This window comes from Miniopterus schreibersii, assembly GCF_964146895.1.
Source record: "Miniopterus schreibersii genome assembly, chromosome: 7".
In the NCBI taxonomy this organism is placed as follows: Eukaryota; Metazoa; Chordata; class Mammalia; order Chiroptera; family Miniopteridae; genus Miniopterus; species Miniopterus schreibersii.
In genome coordinates, this window is record NC_138108.1 from 31,971,203 (window position 1) to 31,995,588 (window position 24,386).

The window sequence follows — 24,386 nt, forward strand, 5'->3', positions numbered from 1 at the left end:
CTCCAGTGAGTCCCAATTGCATACTGAAAATAAGCTCTAATAAGGTGCTGTCTGGTCTTCCCATCTCATTCTACTACCCCTCTGAGTTAATTTCCTGCTACTCTTCCACTTGCTTACTTAATTCCAGCCGCCCAGTCCACCTTGCTGTCCATTCAACATTTCAAGAAAAGAGCTGCTGTTCTACGCGGAGGTTCTTTCCCTACACATCTCCACGGCTTTAGCCTCACCTCCTCTGCATGTCACTGGTCACGTCAAAGCATCGTGCAGGTATTCCTGGACTGGCACTGTATCAGCCAGGGTCCTAGAAGGAAACGGGTGCCACACTAAAATTAAGATAATTGGTGGAGAATTTAATAAAGGACAAGGGTGTGGGAAGATGTAGGAAAATCAAACTGGATAATGCATAATCTCGGGGATAATAATAGTAGGGTTATTGCCATCTCCAGCCCTGAAGGAACAAAAAAGTGGAAAGATACTGGAAATCCTAAGAGTCCGTTAGAGAGGGTGCCTTGAGAAAAAACACTGATGGTTAGAAGAGTGCAACGGTCAAACTGAGGCCACCAGTAAAAAAAGATTTGAGAGAACCACCTAAACTCACACTCAGCTTTCTCCCCAGGGGGCTTATAAAGATAGTCTATGTTAATTTTCTTTCCAGGCCAGAGAGCAGGACAGTCAAGGGTGGAAAATGGTCCTAGAGGAGACAATCTGAAGATACCCAACCCACCAAACAATATTTGTGGAATGAATCAATATGATGCATTGGTGACTGTCAACTGAATTAGGCTTATAAACATGCTATATAAACTATATTTCCTTAAAAAGAACTTTTACTGTTGCTCAGAAGAAGTCAGGAGGGACTGAGGTCATCCAAGGGAGAGACTATGAAGGTTTTGCATGAGTTTGACACGGTATATAAGTCACGAGGCATCTCGCATGCCTCACATTCCGTTTTATAGAACTGAAGGTTGATGTCACATTCACCAAGAGAGGAAAATGCAAAAGAAAGGAGGCAGAATCATAGCTGGGCATTACATCAAGGGTCTCCCCATTCTGATGCCTTGCAGGGGATTTATGATCAGTTGATTCATGATGTTTGATGTATATCATAGATGTTTCTGATAAAAGAAACAATGGAAAGAAAAGGCATACATATGTTATATTCCAAAGGGCAAGGAAGTGTAAAATATTTAAATATCCATCCTACATACTCATATCCACCACGAATAAACCAAGCAAGGTCCCTCATGAGACACTTCATCCCCCTGCAAGTGTTCATTAAAGAAAAGCTCTTTGAAAAACATACTTTAGTAGAACCTCTGAGTCCTTGGTTTTCTAATTTATTTTTGACACGTGGGGACTTGATGTGTGCAGCAATAAGAATATCATTACTTTTCTTAGACTTTCCCAGACTCCCCAAAGTTGGTGCAATTAGAAGACAAGAAAAAAATAATGGAGAGGAGAGTTAACATCTGTTTTACTCACGAAAACTGAGGAATTAGTGTTGGTGGAGAATTTATTAACAAGTAATATATTTGTTGATTTTAGTAGCACCTCCCAGGCCACCCCTGAAGAAAAAGAAAAAAAAAGTAATCAGGGTAACATCATTAGGAGAAACAAAGTGGAAAATATTGGAAGATATCCTTAGAAAAGGTCCTTCACACCCACTCTTGGTTTCATTAAGAGAAGAATCTCTTTCACTGATGTTACCTATCCGTTTTCATTTTTCTGAAAGGGGAGATAGTGATAAACAGGGTTGAGAGAAGATAGAAGGATAGAAATAGACTTGCTATGGTGTTTGAAATGTACTCTAATCCTAACCCTAGAAACATACCTTTATTCTCTAGTATCGCTTTTATAATCCATTTTGATCTATTACACACCTTTTTAACTATGAAAGGAAACCAGTCATGTTACTATGATTGATCTCTAATTAAGAAGTTACAAAAATGATCTCTGAAAGGGATCTTTGGGTTCCTGGAGATTTGTTTGCTATTGTGACCCCATTTCATATGCTTCCCATTAGGGGCAAATCCAAGCTTATACAATAGGGGCAGGGAAGCCCTTTAAGAAAATAAATTTCAAAATACCACACAAAAAAATAATTTGACAGTTATCACAAAAATCACAAAATCCAGAAAAACTGCCTGTGTGTTCAAACAATTACTAGACATGTTTCTGTATACTTCTCTTTTTGGCGTTTTGTTTTGCTTTAGCTCATACACTATAGTTGCCTCTGCATATTTCAAGGATTTCATAATATTTTCTGTGGAGAACAGAAAGATAATTCAACCTCTCCTCTATGAGGTTGTTCCTCCTCTACCCATATGTTTTCTGTGCCAGGTGCTATACAGGGCACATGCATGTCACAGAATGACCTTGGGCCTTGTGCTTTCACTCATCACGCTGGGTACATAGGCTCAGTAAGCAGTTGGAAGACTCCTGGAAGACATTCCTTTACCAGGACAGTAGAAATAACTTAATTATATACTGAAGTAACTTCGAACCACATATGACCATACGAAATTGCCAATGTTCAATCATCTATGACCTCCAAAAATGACAATTTCATATGGCTCACACTAATATATCCCACTAAGCCCAAAATAAATGTATCTCCAACTCAGCATCCCGTTAGCCAGATTCCAAAATTGGCCATGGCCGCTCTCACACACTTTGCACTGGGGAAATATTACAGAGGGAAATAAGGGTGCAAAAGACCTCAATCTTACCAATAATGTATGACATCTTTGTTTGTTTTTAGTTTTAAAAGGAGTTTATTAAAGAATGTTATTAGGAAGGCAACAACATGTGATCTAGCATTTTAAAAAGACTTCTGTTTCTTCATGCTGTATAATAAAGGTAACGTAAAAGGCTAAAGAGTAATAAGCTTCACCCGGCCGGGTGTGGCTCAGCAGCTGAGCGATGACCTATGATCCAGGAGATCACAGTTCGATTCCCGGTCAGGACACATGCCCAGGTTGCAGGCTCGATCCCCAGTCGGGGGCACGCAGGAGGCAGCGGATCAATGACTCATTACTGATGTTTCTCTCTCTCTCTCTCTCTCCCTTCCTCTCTCTGAAATCAATTTTTTAAAAAACATATTAATAAAAAAAAAAGCTTCTTTTTACTGGATTCTCAGAATAGCACAGTGTAGTCATTTCTGCAATGCTAGAATAAATAAAGTCTTTTCTATGCTACTCTTTTAAAAGTGATGAATAACAACAGAGGATGGCATTAAAAAAGGCATTTTTCTATTCATTCTCTAGTATTGGAGCCAGTATTTTTACCAGCACAGGCTACAATTTTCACTTTATCCACTGTAATAAGTTCTGGAATCTCTCTGAATTCAACATCATTCAATACAAAAGTCCACACATTATCACTGAATCTGTACGCATTTAGAAAGCCCCTGAAATGGACTCTGTTCTGACCCTCTGAGCCAATGCTGAGTTTATAGTCTTGTCAAACTGAAGTGGAACTTGAAGGGCAAGTTGGGGGTCATCTGTCGAGGCTGGATGAGCTCATCGAGGCCTTCCTAAAGACTGTTTCCCAAAGTGATGTTTCTATATAACTGATATGCCATGGCTTAGGAGGAAGAAACTGTTTTTCTTGTTCAGTCTTGCATTAAGGTCTATAGCTTCCCGCTACAGAGCAGCATGGCCAGTGTATAAAACATCTTAATTTCAAATTTTACATGTGATCATGCCAATAAGCCCCAGGATCTTGGTCAGAGCCTGGGAAAATAAGGAGCCCTAAAAGTTAAGGCTCACTAACTTCACAGTAAATCAACTCTGCAGTCCCAGTCCTATCACTAAAAGTTTTGTCACCTGAGAAGTCCCAGGAAAACCTACAAGGCACATCAAAAAAACAAACACACTTCTCTTTTCTCCTAAAGTAATAGTGCCCACATGTCACATAGAAATGATTTCCCAATTTACAGGCACAAGCAGAGAAGACCTTGTCCATCCATTATTGCATTCAAATAACCCTGTCCAAAATGATGAAAATGTCTGTGAAACAAAGAGTCCTCTGTTGGCACAGGACTCTCATCTCCCTGTCATTATTCCCCAGGGCACTCATCAATTACATGTTCTGCACACCAGGCATCTTGCCCTCATGTGAGCACTTGTAAAACACAGAGCCATCTGATAAAAACGGTCTCAATGTAAAATGTAAACTTGTGGTATATCTGGAATCTGACACCAGGCTATTTGGTAACTGGCCCTACGGGTGAACTAGCTCTCTGACAACATGCTTTTTAAATCTGACAAAATGCCACACAGAGAACAGTTGAGCTAGAGCCCTCAACCCATTTTAATGTGAATCTTTTTTTTTTTCTTTTCTGATTTTACAGATAAATCTCTCCACTGCAGACTGGTGCCTTGTAGAGGCATACTGCTTATCTGCAGGATTCTGCTGAGTCAGCAGCACAGTCCAGGAGACCTGTGCTGAGTCTACACAATGACCACCGTGTCAGTAGCATAGCTTCTAGGAATAGTGTCATCAGCATGAAACACAGAGTCAGCCCTAATAATTAAAGGAATGCTTTGGAAGTTAAGACATATGATGGAAAGTTATTCTAGAAGGTCATTAACAGCTGGCTTCTTTGCAATAATTGAGAACATAGCTGCATAAAAATAATAAATAAAACTATATCAAGTGTTCACTCCACTTACATTTCAAAAGATATCAAATATAATCAACACAGACTATAGATTCAGATGAGGCAGAGCCACAGCTAAGCCTCAGCTGAGACACCGGCATTGATAAGAGTAATAACAATAACCAGCAATAACATAGTAATAAAACCTTCATTTATTGAAGGGCTACTATGTGCCAGGCTCTGTGTGAGTTGCTCAATACATATAGTATCTTAATTTTCACATTGACACAGTAAGGGAGGTATTATTATCTAAAAAGCAAACTATGAATTCTCTTTCATTTTCCTCCTTTGTAAAACAAAGATAATTTCACTTACTTTGTAAGATTTTGGTAAAAATTTAAAGACAACATAGGTAAAGTGTTGAGCATTCAATAGTAGATGTACAAAATAATAAAATATATTTTATTAAAATATTGTTAAACTCTTGAAGTTTATACAGATTGCATATATACTGAAATATTAGCTCTGGACTCAACACGTGTAACATAAAATATAGAAAACTTCAAGCAGCCCATCAGGTGACCAAGGACACTGCCTTGCTGATTCCACAGATTTATGGACTAAGCTAACAGAACAAAACAGAGCAGCTGTGCGGAGTACATCATCATTTAAACCAGTCAGCATGTATTAAAAGCCGACTCCAGTACAGTAGGAAACTGCAAAGAAAGGAATAACACAGTCCTTCTGGAACTGTATTTTAAGAAGACATTATTTTGTTATTTGGGTATTATTACATTACATTACATTATTCTGTTTTTTGGATCATGGGTATTACATTATTCTGTTATTTGGATCAATGCATGCAAGAATAAGAATGAGCTGAGTGGCAAAATAAAGTGCTGGTCTAAACACTCAGAAATCAAGGATCTATGAAAATTAAGAGCTGAGAAACGTTTGTACTCAGATATAACTTTCAGACTAAATTCCACCTTTAACACAAAAGTAATTACGTGCTACAGGACAAGGTTAGCTAGTGGTTCTATCCCAGTCAACACTGTCTTCACGGGGAGTTAATGCATCCTCTCCATGTACCACCACCCTTCCCTTTATCCCCTGCCCTGTGACTATTAGTCAAAACGCCTCAAAGGTATATATTCTGGCTCCACTGGTCTACACGTTTTCATACTGGGCCTAGGAATTGAGCATAAAAAATTGAAGCTAGGATAAAAATTACTAATAATGAAAAAGCAAATTTACCAGAATGCTTTGATTATCCCCACCCAAATCAGGTTAAAGTGTCTGAAATCATGAACATGGATACTAAACAACAAAGAAGATAAGAAAACCCTCCACCTCAAATGGCTTAGGAAAAAATGGACATACACATATATATAACATATGAACATATTACATACACACACAAACACATGCACAATGAGAGAGCATATGATAGCATATGAGATAAGATATCAATAAGTTAATGTAGTTAAAGGGCATCCCTTCAACTATTCTTGCAAATTTATTCTAGGTTTAAAATGATCTCCAAATAGTTATAGAAAAGAAATTAGCAAAATATATTTAACCATAAAATAAAAGTGAAATTTCAACATATTTCTTTCTTCTTCTTAGAATTCAAAGATTACTCTAATACTACTACTATCATCATCTAAAGGATCATTCAAAGAATTTAAAAAGTTATAGTCAGGCCTGGCCAGGGAGCTCAGTTGGATAGAGCATCATCCCAATATTCCAAGGTTACAGGTTCGAGAACCCGGTCGGAATCAACCAATGAATGCATAAATAAATGGAACAACAAATTAATATTTCTCTATTTTTCTCTCTCTCCTCTTTCTCCCCTCCTGTCTCTAAAATAAGGAAAAAAAAGTTAGATGAAAAGTGGTTGAGAACAGAAAACTGGGTTTTTTTCTTACATAATTCTCTTATGTATAAATATAAATCTCTGACAGAAACAACTAAGAAAATCAAACTTAAAATAATTCTATTTGACCAACATGAGATTGAACAAGACATGAAGTAACAATAGCCATCCTTAAATATTTTATTTGTTTTCCTTTTAATAGTATTCAAAGATTCAAGTCTGAAATATAATCAGAAATTTTACTGCCTTCTCTAAGGAGTACACCAACTACAGCCATGGCCTAATATTTCTGGCAAATTTGCATGCCCCAGATTCTCCTAAATTAGAGAATATCAGCACAATTCAGTATAACCTACTTTAAGGATATACAAACATATGTCACTGCACTGAGTTTTGGAATATACATTAATAAAAGTGTCAGTATGCAATAGCTTCATTTAGCACCAACATACTTGTGACTGATTACAGTAGATCAGAGAGAGACGATGCTTCTAAGGGAAATTAATTTTTGAATTGGTTAAACTGAGGTAAATACTTAAAGATTTCGAAGTTGTTATATTTAGTGTCTTGAAAGTTCTGGTTAGAACAGACAGGCATCTAAGGAGGGAGAAAAATCCTCATGTATCATTTAAAAGGAGGCTCTTTTGAATATTATTCTTTTTGAAGAGAGAGCACAGAAAAATTTGCTGGCATTTTTATATGTTCACTAAGCAATTACTGTTACAGGTTTAGTTTCAGAATGTTCCCTGAAAAATGATTCCATCAGAGACTGTTCAGCAAATCTAATTAACAGTACTGACATCCAGTCATTTACTCATTTAGTCCCGAGTAAATACTAAAAAGTGCTCAGAACTCACAGACACCTCTGTGATGCATGAGCAGCACAAGGGTCCAGACTTCTTTAGAGACCTGGATGTCTTATAATTAAATCTCTTCTCCTATTTTTGTCATTAGCCCTTTGAAGTAAGTTTAAGACAAATACACCTAGTACCAAATTTTGCAATGCTACGTATGTTGCAATAAGGTTCCATTGAAGATACAAGCAAATATAAAAGCAAGTTATTATATTCAGGAGCCTAACTATGTAACTCAATTATTAGATTATCAAATCAATAAATCATTTGATATTCTATTTGCAAACATGGTAGGTTTTTTCCTGTCTGGTGACTTATTGCACAGAAGGTAAATCATAGAAGAGTGAGAGATTGGGATGCCCTATAGTTTCTGGATTCCAAGACATAGCAATTTCCCCCTTAAATATTAGCAACTGACATTAGAAATCATAACCACAGATGGCTCTAAAGGCTAATGGCACCGAGTACATTTAATGGGTACATACAGACTTGGAAAAAATAGAAGCAGCAATGATGGTAAAAGACAACTTCTCTTTCCCCAGCTTGCGTGCTCGCGAGCACACACACACACACACAAGCAATCTTCAGATACTCCCTCAATGGTGTATTTTCATTCAATTTCCACACACAGACTCCTTAACTGTGCACTTTATCGGAGAAGGAAATCATTTCTCTGTGGGTGGCAAAAGCACTGAGATTCTTCATGTTATCGTTTGAGGAAATATTAAAATAACATTCCTTCATAAATCAGTGGTTATTCATCCTTCAAACACGAATTTATTGCCAATTGGGACTTTGTGCGCGAGGAACAGAGTCCCTAGAAAGTAAAAGAATATATACAACGCGGTCCCTGCTCGGGGCAGTTACACAGGGAACGGATCAGAAACCAGATACGCCTGACTCGGAAGCCCATGCCTTTCTGCTGCACTGCCATCGCACCTGGCCATTAAAAACATCAGTGAAAAAATAAGCAGCACAACGGCAATTCAGGGAGAAGAGAGACAGTGCATCTTGTTTGTGGAGGGTTACAAAAACCCAAGAAGCCTAAGGTAAGAGGTAGAATGTGAGCCGGACCTTGAAAGAAGTGAAAATATTAACAATTTATACTGGTTTCCAAGGAGAGTAACTGAATGCGAGGGGACAACCAAAACACAGGAAAAAACCTCCTCAGGGTTCAATGGCTGTCCAGCTTCTGCGGGACCTGGGGAGGGCTGCGGCCCATGGTGGCGGGAACACAAAGTAGAGACAAAGGGGTCTTTGCAAACAGTAGATTCCCAAGGTTTCTGACCGGGGTGAAGCGACACCAGAGCCGCAATGAACCAGAGTGAGGAGCTACCACGGGGTGAGAGGAAAGTTAGCAATGTCCAGCAACGAGGGCCACAGGCAGTGAAGGCCAAGTAAGGGTCGGAGAAGCAATGGGAATGGAAGCTGTCCCGCTCCGATGTACCGCTCAGTCATAAAGTCTCCTTAAATAAACGTGACCTTTACTACAAAGAGCTACATGAAGGTGGCATAAGAAACGTTAGTTAATATGCATTTCCAAAATAAACCACCATGGAACAGCTGAAATAACAAAGGTAGGAAAGAATCGCAGGGTTGTGAGAAACTGAGAATTGCTGAAGAAATTCCTGGTAAAAGAATAGCTACAAACTTGGAGTATAATAAATCACCATGAATATTATACTCAGCCACATGTTATAAACTGTTTTTAATGTTGCACTCCAGGGACACCTGGAATCACCTGGGAATGGTATTGCCTCCCGGAGAGAGATCTGCATCAACCAGGGGTGTTTTTGCACCCCCCCGAGGACATTTAGCAGCATCCGAAGATACTTTTGGTTAAACAGCTGGCGTCATAGTGCTGGCATCTAATGAGTTGCTAAACATCCTATAGTGCACAGAACAGACCCCTGCCCCCATCCAACAACTAAGAATTATCTGGCCTGACATGTCAGTATTGCCATGGTTAAGAGATCCTATACTAAATTCATCGTCAAACACACTCTAAAATGGTAGGGTCAAAAATGGGAGAAGATAGGTAAAGCACAAAAGGACAAATGAGAGGAAAGACAAGATTTGAAAAATCAAAGAAAAATCTAAAGTTTCTAACACACATTTACGTATGGCTAGCATGAAAAAAATGCAATATGGGGCCAAACCAGTAGTGATCACAAACATACAAAATGAATGTGGGCAAACTTGACAAACACTTATAGAAGAAAAATGAATAGCTATTTTTTCAAGCTACATTTCTAGCTTGCTGATAAATGAACTGACTTTTACATAACTATTTTACTCTCTCATGGACATGTTTTCAATTTCTCAGCGATCCTATGCCAAAAAAAAAAAAGCTAGAATAACTGAGAGAGACATACATTGGGCAGCAGTTATAACTACTTGTGTAAATTGTCCAAATAATAGTGACCTTGGGTTATACAAATCAAATTCTTGAATTTCAAAATATGTTGATGTCTTCCAACCCAAGTTAAAAGAATATACATTATAATGTTATTTTTTAACATCAAGGTGTATATGTTTATAAATGGGTAGCATTTGTGTTGGAATGGTGCATACTAAGCTATGAGCAGTTTTACCTCTGAAGGGGTATGGGTGTGAGGGGACCTGAAGGCAAACGTTCATATTTTGCTCTCTAGGTCTTGGGAGTATTTGGATCTTTTATAATGGGAATGCATTCACGTGTCATAACTTATTTTCTAATGAGTTTTCCCAAAAGCAAAATGCAAAAATTCTGCTATAATCTGTAAGCATGTCATACAAATATCTTGCTTTATATGAGACAAATTGTCTAAAAGTTGCAGTAATAGCTTTAATCATACGCCCAAAAAGGAACTAGCTAAAGAAATCCTAAAGTTTATTTCATAGGTTTAAATTTCTTTTAGAAAGCAAATATCATGCATAAATTAAATGAAGTACTGAGCTAAATTTCCATATGTAGAGTTTATTGAAAGAAAAGAACAACTGAATGTCATCAGCACACCACTGTTACTACTGGGAATTTTATTGACAGTTGTACTTTGATACTTGTCTGAAAATTAATCAGCTGATACCATTAGACCAGCAATTTTCAACAGATGTGCTGCAAGAGGCACGCTGGTGTGCCGCAGCAAATTTTAAAACGTGCAATACCTGACTATTTAGGCAGGGGCACTGACCTCTTTTCCCTCAGACTGTCAAATAAAAAACGACAACAGCCAACACAACAATAGGTGTCTAGTGTGAATGAATCAAAATTATACCTATTTTTGTCAGATTGGCAAAAAAAAATTTTTGGTTTGCTGCAGAATTTTAGTAATTAGTTTATGTGCCACGAGATGAAAAAGGTTGAAAATCCCTGCAACAGACCATTTAGGACATGCTTAGATTAGAAACTCAGAAATTCTCCTAATAATTATAAAACAAATTATAGCACCTCTGAAATGGATTCCATAAATGTTTTACAACTCTTATGAGGGTTACTCTGATTCATTAAGACAGCATATATAGCTATAGTCAATGAACAGTTAAAGAAATACTTTGAATTTCCTGTCTGCTTTATTTAATTCTGAGTAAAAATAACTGCACTTGTGGTTTTACGATTGGTTTTTCTCATTTATTAACTTATTTTATGGGACAAAAAAATGAATGAGAAGAAAATCAGTCATCTCTTCCAACTAAAATTAGGCAAGTATCATAAAGTTTCTCACTCATCAATTACGGTAATTTAAAATAAATAGCCAGGTGAAATTTTGGCCGATGCTAAAGATTATCTTGCCAAGGTGCAAAAAATGAACGATGAAAAACTAGAAATGAAAAGGCTGCGGTCTGAGCTCGATCCCCAGTGGAGGGCGTGCAGGAGGCAGCCAATCAATGACAACTCTCTCATCACTGATGTTTCTCTCTCTCTCTCCTTCTTCCTTCCTCTCTCTGAAATCAATAAAGATATATTTTTTAAAAAGAAAAAAAAGAAAAGTCTGTGGTCATAAAATCTATGGTCTTATGGAACTATAATTTCATTCTCAGAAAAAACATTTGTTCCATCTAATATCATCTATGCACTATATATGTAAAACACTGTAGATAACACAAATCTACTAATATATTTAATAGCATATTTAAAATTATATTGTAAACATATCTTTATAAAAACATATACTGAGTCATATAATCATATAACCAGGTATATTATTATATATTATAAATAAAATCAGTGTCCTCAACTTTTCAAGGAGAGTTATACATTAATACTGCTTAAACTAATAAAACATGTTTACTCCTATTTCTCGTACTTTATTAGTAAGTGGCATTTTTCAACACAAACATTTTGACAAGTTGCAGAAATAAACTTGAAATAATGTGAAACATAGGAAAATAAATCCATGTAATTATTCCAACAGACAAACATATGCAAACCAAGTTACAATTAAATTATGCTAAATATTTCTCTTTAGTTATCACCACTTCTTAGAACTTGCTCCCCAAATTACCAATTGAAATACCAGTAGATTAGAGAGTGTCAACTACATTTTGCTCCCAGCATTTTGTAAATAAGCAATTTCTATTTCATTCGATCTTAGAATATTCCAATTCAATCTGAAACATGATTTTAGGACCGAATTGCTCACATATGTATAATCACATGTATAATCTTAAATAATCATAGAAAAAGTAGGCCCTGGCCCTGGCCAGTGTGGCTCAGTGGTTAGAGCCTGGCCCACAGGCAAGAGTCATGGGTTCAATTTTCTGTCAAGGGCACTTACCTGAATTTCGAACTGGATCCCCGGCCCTGGTCTGGGCCCATTCGGGAGGCAACCAATTGATGTGTCTCTCTCACATCTCTGTTTATCTCTCTCTGTATATCCCCCCCTCCTTTTTTCCCTTCCATTCTCTCTAAAAATCAATGATAAAAATATCCTCTAGTGAGGATTAACAAAAAGATGAGTAAATAAAATGATTTTTAAAAAGAAAAAGTAGGCCATGAGAATCCGTGTCGTTCTTTCATATGGAGGGAGATAGATGACCAAGGAGAGATTGTGTGGAGCTGTCTAGCTCACGGTGCAGAGCTTGGATTGTTTCTGCTAATGTTTCCAAGATAAAAACTGATTTCCAAGCACTAGCCCTCAGGTAACAAATAGGGTAGGGGTCAATGTAGTACAGGTGTGTCCTTGCCCCCATTCATTCTCCAACATCAGCATCTTTCTAACAGCACTTCTCAAGCCATTATTTTAGTATACGCATGTTGGATGAGGTACACTTTCTCTTAAGATCTTCAATTTCTTGTTTCTCCATTCACTCACCAAATATTTGAGTGCTCACTGGGCCAGGCCCCTTATAAGTGCTGGGTCGCTAGGGATAAGTAAATGCACAGCTATCCCTGCTCTTGTGGGCCTTCCACTGCTGTGAGCAAAAAACACAAGCGTGGAAGTGGCGTACCACTTAACTACATTATTATTTCTCATCCTCCTCTGCCCCCTCCGGTCACAGAAACTAACTTGACAAAGATTACCCAAGAATCAGATAAAAAATTTAAGAGTCCACAACTAAAAATGCATTAAAAATAACCAGAGGAAGTGCTAAAAGAATCTGTTTCAGTACTATCTCCAAGAATAGTCTTACTAAGTAAATTTATAAAAATCCTTTTATATGCATTTTTTTATTTTATTTTACTTATGGAATGTTTTAAAAAGAAGAAAATTAAAAGCCTTAGGTATCTTCTAAAGCCCTGGTTTCTAAAGAAAAACTCATGACATAAAGAGAGTAATAAATGTAGATATGCTGTTTTTTAATTATATTGAAGGAGCTGTCTAAAAAGGCCTAAGGTTTGCAGTCTACTTCAATTCTCTATTTCTCTAAATTCTTTATTTTTCCAGCTGAGTTACTATATAAAAATCAAATTTGATTTTAGAAAATAAAAATGTTTAATAATATAAATATAGTCAACATATAGGTGCAGGTTTATAATGTTTATCATAAAATAATAAAATGCTTTTCTAAATATAATTTAATTTAATTTAATAGTAAATAATAGTAAATATAATAGTAAATAATAATAGTAATATAATTTAATAGTAAATAGTTTTCAATAATCTAGGAAAATCCATTTAGTCAAAATTGGTTGCATCCACTCGCATTTAATTCTAGGTAACCCTACTGCAATGATTGGTTAAATTCAAAAATGGTGTGGGAATCAGCAAAGCTGACCTTGAAATCCACAGGCGCAATCAATGTGACTCGACAATACAATTTTGATTATCTTTAACAATGGTTTTGTGGGAACAAATTGCATAAATATCTTTGGGGAGTTAGGGAGAATAACCTAGGAAGGCCTGTAATACCTCATTTTTGACCAAGGATTGAGATTCTTTTTGCCAAACCTGTGGATCCTTATTTTGTTTCTGGAGTGGAGCAATATGACCATGGAAAGCCACAACCACAAAATGAACATGAAGCCCTGGCCAGCTAAACTGGCCAATTCTAGAAATATCTGCCTTATATTAAGGTGCAATTTGGTCTTTACCTTTCACAACACAAAACAGTTCTTTTAAATTATTTGGCAATTCAGTTCTTTCTTTTCTTTCCTTTGTATAATAATTCTAGTTTAGATCTCTATCTACCTGCTACGCAGGTAAGACTTTCCTTTGGAATAGAGACTTCAGGCTCACCTTTGGGTTCTCAGTGTCTTATGATGGCTTTTCGTTTTCTGATTCCCCTTAACTGTTAATACTCTCAAGGGTCTGACCTCATGGCACTAATAACCAATCATGCGGATAACTTTCAAATCTGTATCTTCATCTTAGGATTTCTCCTTATTTCCAAGTGACATATCCAACTTACTGTAGGAGCATCTCCCCCATAATTGTCCAAAAACACCTTAAACTCAAAAACCCAAAGTGGAATTCTTAGTCTTTTCCTCCAGTCATGCTCTTTGCCCTATAATTCCTTATCTTGGTGAATATTACCACAATCTAGTCAATCAATCCAAGTCTACACGTGATCCTCTTTACTCCTTCCTGAAATGCTCACATCCAATCAGCCAACAATTCTGTAAGTTCAAAATTATTCCAGTTCATTCTTCTCCACCCTTACTGTACCTCCTACATTCAGGCCCTCATCATCTCTCATCTAGGCTTTTTGAACATTTCCTAACTTGGTTCCATACCATTATTCTCATACCTCTTCATTCCATCTAGCCCAAAGCCATGCCATGAGGTTTCATAAACGCAAAGTTTATCATATTCCTTCCCTCCTTTTCCCTTGCTCTTATTCTGTTTGAAAACTTGAAGGACTCACTACAGCTCACAGCCACAGTACTCTAAGAAAGGTATATATACACTTAGGGAAATGTAACATCAACCAAAGAGTAAATGAAGTCACAAGATTAATACTCCATAATTCTGGAGGATGGATATTGCCTCATTGTAATTAATTTTACTTTAAACAAAATTATGGAGTAGAAGCTCAGATTCAAATGAATTTGGATTTCAAAGAAACTGAGTAGGCAAATTAAGCTTGTGAGTACATGCTTCTTTGAGATTAGGATACTTTGGCAGAATCTAGAACAGTAGCTGGCACATAAGAATAGGGTTTGAAAGGTATTTTGAATGGTCTGCATGAGCAAATGTAGGAATCCCAGTAGCTTTAATCCATTTAGCACAAAATTATTGGCTTTCTCTTATTTTACAAATGTTATTCCAGGAGACTGATCACCCCATCTAAATTTCAATTATTATCATGGTTTGACCTTAAAAATCTTCTTTCTCAATGTCTTAAGCTACAGACAAACTACAGGATAGTCTTCTATAGTAGGCAAAAGCTATAGCTATTCAGCCTTTCTCCAAATACGTCACAGTAACAGAGAATCATTATTGAGTAATCAGGCTTGATCCATTGTCAGAGCTTCTTCTTACACTGGTTTGGAATCTGAAGATAACATAACTTAATTTCTTCCTAACATAGAGACCACTCCTGAAAATAGAGGATTGAAAAAGAAAAATGCCATTGGGTTCAAACTGTAGACAAAGGAACAGTTTCAAAAACAACAACAACAGGAACTTTATTACTTATTCTCTGAATTCTCTGATAATCAGAATTCTCGGGTAATCTGATAAGAACAAGGAAAGCTGACGCTGACTGCTCTGTAAGCCCAACAGAGACAGTGTGGACTCTAAAAATCTTGGGGCCAAAGGACACACAAGAGAAAGTGATGCATATAAGGTGCATGCCATTATCTTCATTTTACATTCGGAGGGAGGGAAAGCAAGACTACATATTATGGGAACATCTGCTAAGGGGCCAGGCTTATCTGTTTCTCAGCGAGTCTTCAACACTCATCTGCAGTCTTTCATACTATCCCTTTTCTTCAGAGATAAGGGTGCGCTTTTCCTCCTGGGGTTGGGAGGGCACCTCTCACATGAGAATGCATCAGGGAAAGCTTACAAAGTCCTTCTTTCACATGCCATTTCCCAAATTCTTCCAGGTTGAAATATTCAGTAGGTGCCATATTTTGAGGTTGCAAATCCTAAACCCCATCCTATCCTTGTTACATTTATCTCGTTCAAAAAGTCATTTTTGATGTGGACTCACATATATAAGAAAATAGGTTAAGAAAAGTACAGGTGCCAAGAAGATCGTACTAGAAGGAAACAATTTAAGGTGGGGACTCTTTTCACTTTTCTGATTACTTTAGCACAAGTGGAAGTTGGAATTTGGATTATCTGGATACTTATCCTCTTTCTCACTTTATATCTGCTGTGAGCCAAGTTATATTTTCTATTAAAATTTCCAAAATAGATAAGCAAAGTCCCTTTATAGTCGTTTCCATACCAAAAGGCATTTATTCATATTCAAAACACAAGAATGTGGTTTCCTTTTAAAGCAGGAAAAGGTCACCAGAGGGCAATCCTATTCTGTCAGGGGAAGGGATGCCCCAGGACAATCCCTGAACAACAGCTTCTAGAAGAACAATAATCCTCTGAGATTTGCAGCACTTTGTATTTTCCTGGTCTCTCGTCTAGCTTTGAATGAAGGTCATGATCTCATAGAAGAAGTATCTCGAGCATGTTTACTGCATTTTTATGCAATCACAGTATGCGATTACTCAATCACAGTAATGTAGAAAGTCTTGTTACTTCGGATATCTCCATTAGTAATTACATTTCTAAGGTCTCTTTCACTTTCCTTTGGTATTCAAGTTACGGGCCTGCCTATGTCAATCTCCAACCCAATCGCAGTGCTCTCCACATCCACACTGATACCAGTTCTAATACAACAGACTTGCTCTTTCTTGACCAATGACCCAGGCACCACACTGCTTTACTGCAGCCTTTAAACACCTGCAACATTCCGCCTCGTTTCACCAACTGCTCTTCTTCATAAGCTCTGCTTGCACAACCTCCAGCCTTCCGTTTCTCACACCCCCTCATTCACAGCAAACCTGCCCATTGTGACACTTGCTCTTCACTAAGTCTGTTAGATTATTCATGGTTTGCTTGTCTCCACCTCCTATTTAAACACTGGTTAACCATTTCCCCCCAAAGATAGCATTAATGCTCTAAAATATTTCACTCCGGCTTTTGTCAGTTCTCAGCTTCAGGTAACTCCTATCACCTTTGAAGCAAGAGGACAAAGACTCAGAACTACCACCACACTTTGACATAGCACATTATAAAAACCAATATGTATAATGCTAAATCATCAACAACAAAAATCGAGCTCAAGAACACCCTGGCAGAAAAGAATTAAATTGCTGATAGTTCCATTGAACTACAGTTTTATAAAACTAGTTCTTACTTAAAAGTTTATCTGCAGTTTTTATACCTGTGTGAATGGACCTGCACTTCACAGTTTTCTTTAATTGTACCCTTATCAGCTTTATCTTTTCCATTTAAAGTGATGTTAGTTTTATCGGGCTCCAAGCTTTAAATTACTCAGATCAGGCACTGAGATTCCTTTAATGTTTCTTAATGTATGTTTAATGTTTCCAATACACTAAAGACACCACAGAACCAAATAAAGAGTGATGTAATTTTATGAATCGATTGTATGAGGAATTTACATTTCAAATTATTTTATTTTTATTGAATAATGTATTAATTTTTTTCCCCCTCTAGGATAGTGATTTGCTTTGTTCAGTTTTATTTTTTTTCTTAACACCAGTACCTGTCACATCACAACACCTCAACAATTTGTAAAAAGAAACTAGTTCTAGGTTTGTCTTTTCCAGATGTACTCAATTTCTCAGATCATGACTTTTATAGTCTAAAATGTGAAAAAAAAATTAATTTTGCATTGGGAATCTTCATGTCCAAGCAAGATAGAGCTTTCTTACCCAGCCATTTATCTATTTATCTATCTACAATAATTTTTCAAAAGGTAGAGTCTCGAAGGCAAAGGGCTGGAGCAAAATCATGTCATCGCAGAAAATGTCTGAGATATATGTAGAATTTAGTCACCTCAAAATGAATTTAGTTAAGATGATTATCTTTTTACTGATTTTAAAAGTAAAATTTGGTGATTTGAGTAACGAAATATTTTTATAGAGTAATAGCAGTAATCATATCCAAAGTATACAAAACCCAACCAAGGCAGGAGAGTAAGAAGCTAGGAAAATTCCTTGGCAAGTGGAATGGGGAAACTGAGACAGATAAACTGGCCAAGCTATTTACAGCCAGATACATAAAGAAGGTCACCTCCCTAGAGATAACATCTAGGCTTCAGTAGTATTTCAGCTGCAGGTGGAGAAAAGCAGCAAAATCAGGACTAACTTCAATGACTAAAGACCCCTGGCACTGACCAATCAGTGGAGACCATGACTCTGAAAGGGCACACCTGAAAATGCTGATGAATATTCTACTGAGATCTCCCCTAAACCTCCCCTAAGCTCTCAGCCTTTAAAAACCCTCAAAACAAAGGGCCCAGCACAAGTTCTCCCTCCCCAGAATACTCCCGCACCTTTAGCTTCCCCCCTTCCTCCCCCACAGGCACGCATCTCCTAAATTCTAAGGGACCCCAGGAGACTTACAACCAGGGCAGCAATGGGCCATGGCAGCTCGTCCTGGGCTAACCCTGTGAACCTGTTTCCAAAGCCCCCTTTTCTCTGACTTTCTAGAGAACTAAAGCAGCCCCACCTAGTCTCTCTCCTGGTGCTTCTATCCGAGGCCCTTCCCCAGTCCTGTCCTCTCACATAATTAACTATGACTGAAACAAGGAACAAGTGCCCCTCAATAACCAATCACTGACAGTTATTAAAATATATTTAAAACAAATTGAGATAGCTACATATCTATAGACATATGCACATATTAAAAAATAATACCTACAAGGAGATGTAATTATTAGTATATTTTCAAACTAGAGATAAACATAAAAATATTTCAGAAAATATATACAGCCAGAGCAATGAGACATGACAACAAATATCTGCAACTTGTGTGGCCCTAGCCAGTGTGCTCAGTGGTTAGAGCATCGGCCTGTACACCAAAGGGTCTCGGGTTCGATTTCCGGTCAAGGGCACGTACCTGGGTTTCAGGTTAGCTGCCCACCTCCTACCCCCACCCCCCCACCCCCCGCCATTCCAGGTCAGGGCCCCTGTGGGAAGCAACCAGTCGATCCAGGTTTCTCTTTTTCTCTCTCTCTCTTCCCCCTCCCTCCTTCCCTCCCTTCCACTCTCTCTGCAAAGCAATGGAAAAACTATCATGCAGTGAAGATTAACAAAACAAAACAAAACAACAACAAAAAGAATACTGTGTGTGTGTGTTTCCTACATTCAAAATTAAAGATACACTAAACTTAATTAGGTGTTTATGAAAGTAATGATATTATTGTTTCCCATTCAAATTCAAGGGCCCACTAGAGTATGAAATAGAGAGCACACTCCAACTTCTTGTGTTTCCGATTACACGCCAATTAGATTCAGAGACATAGAAAAAGAAAAATAAGAGAGTTTTTAAAAATAATTAATACAGTTAAAGTTCTTAAACTTCTATATGCAATTACTAATGATTATGATCATCAACACGAAAACAGAGAGGAGAAACATCTCCACAGTTCCAAAATTCACAAGTTTCTCTGTTAAACACTTTACATCTTTGCCACTTGCTCCATCTTAACTGTCTTCCTTCATTGCCTGCCTTACTCACCTTAATCCTTTGCCCAGGAATCAACTCCACACTTTCTTTCCAGACACTGCTTCCCTTCACACTGATGAATGAACCCCACTCCTATTCCCTGAACATCCTCTCCACTGTAGCACAGAATTATATGGAAATAAGTTCTAGTTAAGTCTACTTAAATTTAAGATAGGTGTCCGTTACTACCAAAAAGGACACAACTAGCCCCTGACTAGGTAGCTGAGTTGGTTAGAGAGCGTCATCTCCATATGCCAAGGCTGTGGGTTCAATCTCAAGTCAGGACACATACAAGGAGCAACCAATGAGTACATGGATGGTGAAACAAGTCAATAAATAAATTTTAATAAAAGAAGGGCACAACTACAAAACAAAAACAAGTGGTGTTCAATAAATATTTACTAAATTCAACTGAATCATATAAGAATCCCTTTGTTTACTCATAATTTAAACAGTTACATTTTCCAGAACGAGGGGGGAGGGGTTGCAAGTTTTATGACAACTTAAGAGAAAATCTGTATCATATTGAATAAGGAAGTCCCAAAGAAAGATTTATTCTATCAAGTCACAAAATGTTGTTCCTTAAGTCCTCGTGTGCACTAGGAAATTTCAAATTTCCAAATTAATCATAAGTTTCCTATCTACTTAATTTAAGCAATTAAGCCTATGGCAATTCAAATGTTATAAATTTAGTAGCTGTTCTTCCTCTAAAAAGGTTTAAAGACAATATTAGGAATATAATAGTTCTTATTAGTTTGCTGTTAACAATTGTAAAGGCTTTTCTCCTATACATCCAGACTCACAATGGATGCATTAAAACAGAAATAATAATTCACAAAATTTCAAAACAATACCTACTCTGAAATGTCACAGAGTTTTTCCATTTCAGATGACATTTAGAGAATTTCAAAGACAATTCATTCCTCAAATGTGACTCCTTAACAATTCTCTCAAACTGTATTTTGCTAGATTGCATTGTATAAGCAACATCCTCTTACTAACTATACTCAATTGAAATTAATTCAGTTATACAATTGTCCTTTACAATAAGCCAAACTTTCTCTGTATTTATGTGTACTGCCAGCAATGACCAACATTTATGTTGAAGGTTTTTATGATTTAGTAATAGTGCAGATCCTCAGGGAGGTAGCAGAAAAAGTTCCACCATCGGCCAAAATTCTGTGTTTACTATGGAGTTCTTCAACGGCACACAAAAATTAAACTGATTATAGGGAATAACATGCATGTTGACCTTTAAAAACACTTACAAAGTACTTTGTCTTCCTCTTTTTTAATAGGAGAACATTTCTTTGGTAAATCAAAGAGGTAGAAAAAGTAATTCCTAGAAAAAATGGGCTTAGGAAACTAGTTACAGATATTAAGGAAGGGGCCTTTGGAGCTTGGGACTGAGGAAGCTAATGGTAACGTGCCTGGAGTACTTTGTCTTCTTAAACAAAACTCTTATCAGTATTTACCAGCCTTCGTTTTAACTTACCCAAGTGGAAATCTAGATAAATGAACCTACTTGCTGTTAAAATTTTACTTTAAAAGATGGCACTCCCTCTTTGATTGTAATTAGCTATAAGAGAAACCAAGAAGCTAAAATCACTTTTTTTTTCTCTTATGTCAACTTTTAATTACACCAAATTCGGAGATTTGCTACCACAGTACAGATAGGTCTTCTTGCTTTTTTAACTAAAATGCTATCTAAAATCAATTATTACCTCATTTAAATACAAACTGAGAAAGAGAGCTTAGTTATCATTTGATAAAATATTACATAATTATTTGAAAATGTAATACAACCAAATCCTTAATGACTCAGTTTATAGGTTATTTATACTCTATATTTTCTTCTACCAAAACTCTCAACTAGCTGTGTTTCAGTCATTTAAATTACTATCATTTCTACAAGAAAGTGGACTAAAGACGGAGCCCAAATCATTTAGTCTGCTCTTTGTTGGTAGTTCTCGCAAAGTTTAAGTTCTCTGAAATTCTTGGAGTTTCAGGAAACAGGTTAACAATAACATCTTATAATTGTAAGAAAAAGCTATACAATACCAGGAAAACACTACATTTCCACACAATTATTACTTCAATGTACCTTATAAACTTACCAGTAATATTTATATTTGTGTGTCCTACTTAAGGAAAGTAGAAAAGGCCTCCACAGGGGTTCGGGCTAGTCACTCTGCGATGTGCTTTGTGTGTGGTATGCAGATTGTTTTGAGCTGAGGGCAGTTTCAGCTTCAGGCTCAAGAGAAACTTCTGCCCCTCTCTTTACCCAGAAGCGCCTGAATTAGGGGCCTTGTCAATAAGAGATGATATTGACATATCTGTAGAGCAGAACAAACCTATTTACTGAGCATCTGCTCTTCTTGTCATCCTGCACTGACCCTCTGAAGCCCAAAGGGCATCCCTAGCTCAGAACGTCTTACATTCTCAGGTTCCCTTTCTTCCTCCGAACCTCCGTGTTCTCTGACTCTCTCATATAAGTGGGGTTCCCATACATATATATGTACTAAATTTTATTATTTTCTCTTGTCAATCTGTCTCATGTCTATTTGATTATTAGACCAGCCAGAAGAACCTTGAGAGTCAAGTTTGTTCCTCCACAACACTTTCATGATTATATCATCAGAGCCCCTAACCAAGAATGTGGATAGCGGATTTTTCCCACTACTTTTCTCAACCTTTACAAGTATAAATAAAAGCCTAAAAACTCCTCTATACTTTGAAAACAAACCAACATATAGTGGCAATCACAATTATTACATAAGTTAACTTACTTATTCATATTATATGAGCAAATCGGAGCAGCCTTTCCAAAGCCAGCCTCTAGTACACAATATTGAAAGATGAGGCTGATTCCGAATTCGCCATAACTATATCATTTCAATGAAAACAGGAAATCAGTACAATTTTTGAGTCATTTGACTATCTTCCAATGAAAAATAATCACGCACTGTAAGCATCATCAGAATGGCTGAAAACATTTTCTGAGCATAAAACAAACATAAAACTGGCACATAACAGAGCCTTTTAAAAAGTATAAACACCTTTCTAGGCTAACCCTGGAACAATGACTTTTAGTCATTATTTATAAAAATAAAAGTGTAATATCAATTTCATACCTCCACTCTTTGGAAGAAACAAGATTTCTCTGTTCAAAGTTTATACTGTTTTTCCTCTTCCAGTTTGGACATATTAATCTCCCCTGGGAGCAAGTCTAAATTTCCTGATTTCTAAATGCATTAAGGCAAACACCATTAGATCCTCCAGCCTCTAATATGTTTAGGGCAGGCCTCCTGGCAGCCAGGCAGTTGGCACCTGTCACTACTTTTGATTTTATTATTATATTCAGATAAAGTAACTGTTTTTCTTCTTTAGTAGTTTTAGAAAACAAATTGCAATTTTGCAGAATGAGTCACAAAAAATTCTAAGTGAAATTTAAATAAAAATAATCTAATATTCAGCAATGAAAATTAAGATATTTAAATTTTTTAATTTAAAATTAAAAGCAAAATTGGAAGATTACCCTAACACATCGTGGAACATTCACGTGTTCTTTGGTTATTCAAATAAAGTACCAATTTTGTTAATATGACCAAAAATTCAACTACTATTTCCCATATACTTCTACTACTTTCATAGATTCACTGTTAATGATTAGGTAAGGTCTCAAAATAAAAGTATTTTACTGAAATATTTTATTCTTTAAACAATTTACCTGTATAGTGGTCCCCCCTTATCTATGGTTTCGCTTTCCACTGTTTCAGTTAACCTGGTCGACCATAGTCAGAAGATCTTAAATGGGAAATTCCAGATATTTTGAGAAAGGGAGACAGACTACATTCACATAACTTTTATTAAAGCATATTGTAATTATTCTATTATTAGTTATTGTTAATCTCTTATAAAATTATATAACTTTATCATAAGTATGTATGTATAGCAAAAAACAGTATATATAGGGTTCTGTACTATCCAAAGTTTCAGGCATATAGTGGGCATTTTGGAACATATACCTAACAGATAAGGGGAGACTACTAAACTTATTCCTTTTTTTTTCCCTCTAATACATTAACTTATACTCCTGAGAGTTAAATTAAACATCCATGAATATAGCACAGCAGACTGAGCTATAAATATAAGTAGTTTATTTTACAGACACGCCCAACTGAAAATTAAATATTTCACTATTATCACACATGAATCAGCAATTAACAAGTTCTTACATTATAGATAGCAATATAGACAATAAATTATACGTCGGTGAAATTTAAAGGTTAAGGTCGGTGGTGTGCAAGCAGGCTAAATAGCCCTCTCAGACAGGCAAATAAAGAAAAATTAAATTTATTAAAAGGGGATGGGGATTTGGAAAGAGAAGGGCTACACAGCACTGAGCCAAAGTGTATTGGGTCCATGAAAGCAGCAAAAATATACTTGGGAGAGTGAAACAAAAAAGAACATAGAAGAAGCAACAGGAGAACCTAGGCTGGGCTGCTTTGGCTCCCTGAGAAGTCAGAGAGAGAAGAGGGCCTTGGAGACAGGTTTGGGGACCTTGGAAACAGGTTCGGGGGTGAGCCCGGCACCAACTATCGCTGGCCATTGCTCCCCTGGTTGCAAGTCTCGTGGGGTCCCATCGGAGGGATGGAGATGGCTCCCGCGTGCTCCCCTTGTGGGGAGCTTGCACTGGGTCCTTTGTCCTGAACGTATTTATCTTTCTTGCATGCAGGAATCTTAGGGGAGGTCTCAACAGAATATTCATCAGCTTTCCAGGTGTGCTCTTTCAAGGTCAAGGTCTCCACTGACTAGTTGGGGGCAGGGCATCATTAGGCAATGTGGCCAGTCCTGAGGCAGCCCCTGGTGCCATTTGTCCGCTTATCTGGGCCAGGAGCTGAAATACAACTGAGGCCTAGATGTTA

General features: G+C 37.0%; 1 protein-coding gene and 1 pseudogene across 5 annotated transcripts in view; both read right to left on the minus strand.

Annotated features, from left to right (window-relative positions):
* Positions 1-24,386, minus strand: part of GULP1 (GULP PTB domain containing engulfment adaptor 1) — a 187,204-nt gene that overhangs the window by 156,316 nt on the left and 6,502 nt on the right. The gene's annotated exons all lie outside the window — the stretch shown is intronic.
* Positions 3,256-3,583, minus strand: LOC308559508 (transcription initiation factor IIA subunit 2 pseudogene; annotated as a pseudogene). Its single transcript has one exon. The product of its transcript is annotated as a transcription initiation factor IIA subunit 2 pseudogene (transcript).